Consider the following 5,495-nt stretch of genomic DNA (forward strand, 5'->3'; position numbering starts at 1 on the left):
TAGGTCAGGTGTTACACTAAAGAAAACTGAGGTTTAGAGCAAACAAAAAGCAGCTTCTCCGAGGTCAGAGCCAGTGACAGAGCTGGAATCTAACCTCAGATTTTCCAATTTCCAATTCCATCATATTTTTGTAATATTTCTTCATAGGTTCAGAAACTACTAGAAATTAATCAGTATGGGAACAGCGTAAACTGTAAATAATTTTTAAAGGGTTTATTAAATTACTGCATTTTGGGTAACAAATATTAAATTCAAATATATATTAAATCATATTGGATTTGAGTTACACTCTTTACCTTGAGCATGGAAATTATTTCAAATTCTGAACTAGTAATGTTTAAATGAATGTTTTTATAAAAACTCTATCTCTGTTCATTGTGTGAGATTAAGCTATACAAAATTGTCAATACTCTCATTTTCGACTTATGAAAATGACAATTTCATATGGTTCAACATAATATAATTTTTAAAACACAGAAAAGATGAATATAGCCTTTGAAGGCTTTAATTTTAGGTTAAAAATTATATAAAAAGTATAAACTGAAAAATAAGAGTTCATGTGCAATCCCCAACCCTCAGTCCCATACCCCAGTAGTATGAGGTAACTACTATCAACAATTTCCTGTATATCCTTCCAGGAATTGTCCATGCATATACAATCAGACACATATCTATTAAAACACATACACACACACACACACACACACACACACACACACACACATAAATGGGATCATACTAAACAAACTACTCTGCCAATTGCTTTTTTCACTTAATATGTTTGGATATCATTCCATTCAATTCATATAGTTCTATTCCTTTTTTAAGTTCTATTAGTCTATTGGAGGATATACCATAATTTACTACTGAATTAAAAATATTATTAAAGTGCAACATCCATATAGTAAAATACACTCATCTTAAAGTTTTCCACATGTGTATATACATGTGTATAAGCATTCATTTCTCCATATACCTGTGTAACCACCATCCAGATGAGGGTAAAGATCATTTCCAGCATCCCAGAAGGCTCTGTTGAGTCCCTCCCCAGTCAATAATACCTCCCTAACCCAGTAACCATTGTTTTGATTTTTATCAACATAGATTAGTTTTGTATGTTCTTAAACTTCATATGAATGGAATCATACTGCATGTGTGTGTGTGTGTGTGTGTGTACCTTGTTTCTTTTGTTTAACATCAGTTCTCTGAGGTTGATCTATATCATCATGTGTCATGGTTTGTTCTTTTTTTACTGCTACATAGTATTCCCCTACATGAATTTATCTATTCTACTGTTGATGGACATGTGATTTTTTTTACTTTTTAAGTTTTAGATATTATGAGTAAAGCTGCCATGAACACCTTTACATGTCTTTGGGTGGACATATTCATTAATTTTCTTCAGTATATTCTTATTTGATTTCACTTTGGTTAAAATGTGTGAATATGCCTCTAAAGGTAGCCCTTTACAGAGGAGTATAATGCAGCCATCACACTGGCAAATAGTGATAGAAGGCATATGGGATAAATACACAAATTATGAGTGAGATTTAAGAAAAGCTTTTAGTTATAGAAAAGTAAAGAAAATGTGGTCTAAGTAAAACCAAATGTTCTAGTAAAATGCTGTTTATGTGAGCTGGATATTACTGTGGTGGTGGATTCTGATGTAAAGAAACTCCTCCTGTAGAATGCTGAATAAAGAAGACACTCTATAAGCGTAGAACTGAAGGTTTCTTCAGGCTAAAGATATTGATCATTAGTATACCAAACTTATCTCTGTGATTTCATTTGCATTCTTTCCAGCATATGTTTACAGGCTTATTTTGAGTAATAATTTCATTAAGGAACCTACAATTTTTAACTATATATAACCTCCCTCACCTTGAATAAAGACTGGATTTACCTTCCTGATTCTAGGTGGATGGAATAAAAGCAAGATGGCTGAACCTCAAGTAAGCATTTTGGACTGCGAGGTGGAAGACATATGTGGAATTTGGTGCAACAGCCAGGCAGAAGGAATCTGGGTCTCCTATGACCATGGAGCTAATTTTTCAGTGATGAGCATATTTTAAGAAAATTATTGCACTTTCACAGTCTTAGTATTTCGGTATAGAAACCCAATTTATTCTTTTATGATTTAAGAATGTTTTCATTGTCATTTTAAATATTAATAATTGTTGCAAAAGTGCTGTAGATGGTCTAAGTCTGGGATGATTCTTTTAAAAATAAATTTCTGCTATCATATGTTTTCTTCTCACAACTTCTAACTGTAGAATGCTAAAAGGGATAGTTAATGGTTTATCTTTAATCAATATTTTACTTAATCCAGATCTTTAAAATCAGGTATTGTTTAATATTTCATGTAGCATGTCATAAGTAAAATGAATGAAATTTGAAAGTACTATATCACTTCGTTTTACCAAAATGACACTCAATGGTAATTATTATCAAGGTTATTTTTTGGTTTTTGATTTTTTTTCTTTTTAAATTAATTCTCTTTTTTTCATTTTTTATTTAAGTAGATTTAGAGGGTACAAGCAGGTTTTTTGTTACATGGATGAGTTACATAGTGGAGAAGTCTAGGCTGTTAATATATCCAATAGATAGTTTTTCATCCTGCACTCCCATCCCAGCCCCTTCTGAGTCTCCATTGTCCATTAAGTCACTCTGTTTGACCACGCATACCCATTGCTTAGCTCCTACTTACAAGTGAGAACATACAGTATTTGGTTTTTGTTCCTGAGTTACTTCACTTAGAATAATGGCCTCCAGTTCCATCCAAGTTGCTGCAAAAGACATTATTTCATTCTTTTTAATGGCTAAGTAGTATTCCATGGTGTGTGTGTGTGTGTGTGTGTGTGTGTGTATTATATATATATACACACCACATTTTCTTTTCTTTTTTTTTTTTTTTGTGACAGAGTCTCACTCTGTTGCCCAGGCTAGAGTGCCGTGGCGTCAGCCTAGCTCACAGCAACCTCAAACTCCTGGGCTCAAGCAATCCTTCTGCCTCGGCCTCCCGAGTAGCTGGGACTACAGGCATGTGCCACCATGCCCAGTTAATTTTTTCTATATATTTTTAGCTGTCCAAGTAATTTCTTTCTATTTTTAGTAGAGACGGGGTCTTTCTCAGGCTGGTCTCGAACTCCTGAGCTCAAACGATCCACCCACCTCGGCCTCCCAGAGTGCTAAGATTACAGGTGTGAGGCCCCGCGCCTGGCCCACATTTTCTTTATCCACTCAGCAGTTGGTGGGCACTTAGGTTGGTTCCCTAACTTTGCATTTGTGAATTGTGCTACAATAAACATATGAATGCAGGTGTCTTTTTAATAAAATGACTTCTTTTCCTTTGGGTAGATCTCTAGTAGTGGGACTGCTGGATTGAATGGTAGATCTACTTGGTTTAGTTTTTAAATGACTATAGTAGAATATGTTCTTAACATTTAGAACCTTCTGATATTATCATCTGTTTCTAAACATAAACATGGTTCTGTTTATTCATTGCTTGAAAGCATTATTATCAATATATTTAATATTATTGGAAACAGGGTTATTAATATGTTTTCTTTATTTTGATTAAGTATTAAGTCACCAAAGTATATTTTTAAAGTATCAGCTGTGCTGACCTATGGATGGAAAATTTTTAAAAACACTAGAAATCATACATTGCTCTTATACACTGTACACATTTACATCAAACTGCCTACTTAATACCTCTGCTTCAACATCTTGAACTCAACGTGTCTAACTTGGAACCCTGACTACCTACCCCTTTCTGCTGTGCCACTGTCCACTCCTAGTATTCTTCACTTCAGAAAAAGGCACACCCACCTACTCAGGTGCTTGAGCCACAGTCCCGAGCTCTGAATCGGCTTCCTCCCTCTTCCTACACTCCATCCGTCAGCAAGTTCTGACATTTCTCCCTGCTAACCACGTCTCATTTGTTCTCTCCTCCCCAACCCCAGTGCGACTATCTTCTCTTGCCCAGAGCCCACAATATCTTCCTTTCTAGTGACAGTGCTTTTACTATTGATGCTCTCTATCTGTTTACCACACAGCCATCAGAATATTTTAAAACATAATGCAGCATTTTTCTTCTGCTTACAACTTTTACCATTTTACTTGGGAAAAAGAGCCAACTCATTACCTTGGCCTGCTAGTCCTAAATGATGTGGCATCTGCTAACCTCTCCCACTCCATCTAGTTTCATAAAGCTCTAGCTACATGGCCTCCTTTTAATTCCTTGACCATGCCAGGCAAGCCTCTTCTTACCTTATCACTTTTTACATGCTGTTTCCTCTGTTTAGGATACTCCCTACCACCTCACATGGTTTCCTCCTCCTTATTAACAGCTGTCTGTTCGCAACTTCAACGTAACCTCCTTGCAGGCCTTACTCTCATCACCTGATCTAAGAAGCCCACTATCTTCTATTCCCATATTTTATTTTTTTAAAATAGAATTTACCAAAAATTATAATTTTGTATTTGTTTTCCTGTTTGTTACCTTCTTTTCGGTGTCAGTTAGGCATTGGTTCAACTTTTAAAAATCAAAAATATAGTAGCTGAAAAAGACAGGTTCAGTTTTCTTTCATATAAACAAAGTTTCTCTAAACAAAGTTTCTCTAAATAAGTATATTAAAGTTAATATGATAGCTCCATGGTCACAAGAGACCTAGGTTCTTTCTGTTTAGCTGTTCCACCAAATTCAGCATAAGTTTTCCACCTCACAGTCCAAAATAGTTGCTCAAGCTCCAGCTGTCATGCTTTTTATTTCATCCAGCTAGAATCAGGAAGGTAAATCCAGTCTTTATTTAAGATGAGGGAGATTATATACATCGTTAAAAATTGTAGGTTCCTTAATGAAATTATTAATTTGAGCAAGGATTAGCAATTGGTATTAATACTATCAGGTGAATGGGTAATGAGAAAGGGACATTCATAAGGTGCCAAACAAAAGCAAAAACAAACCTCTACACCGATTACGTTTAGTCCATAAAGAGAAAAAAGTAGTTGTACAGTGGAGGAGTCAGGCTGTCACCACCTTATCCGGTGGCCAAATATTCTGTCTCCCAATGTGTTGCAATATGAAATGCACAATACCACTTGTGTTGTAATCTTGCCAAAAATGTTTAATTTGAGTCTAATTGGGCCTTCATTTGTCATAACATAATTTCAGTTTTACAGAAATTACAAGGGAAAGAGAAACTCTGAGGAAGCAATCAGACAAATTGAGAAATTGGGACATTCTACTGGACAGTTGTCCTGTTTCTGTCTCTTTAACATTTCTGTACCATGAATAAAGGGACTGATCTATCTTAAAGAGACTGAAGGGACATAACAGTCAGATGTGATGTGTGGTCCTCACTTGGATCCCGTTTGGACAAATCAGCTGTAAAGGACATTGTGTGGACAACTGGAAAAAATCTCAGCATGTGTGGCATTTGGATATAACATGCTACTAAGGAATTCTTATTAATAGTGTCAGCTATCAGGCC

This window comes from Propithecus coquereli, unplaced genomic scaffold, assembly GCF_000956105.1.
Source record: "Propithecus coquereli isolate 6110/MARCELLA unplaced genomic scaffold, Pcoq_1.0 Scaffold305, whole genome shotgun sequence".
Lineage (NCBI taxonomy): Eukaryota > Metazoa > Chordata > Mammalia > Primates > Indriidae > Propithecus > Propithecus coquereli.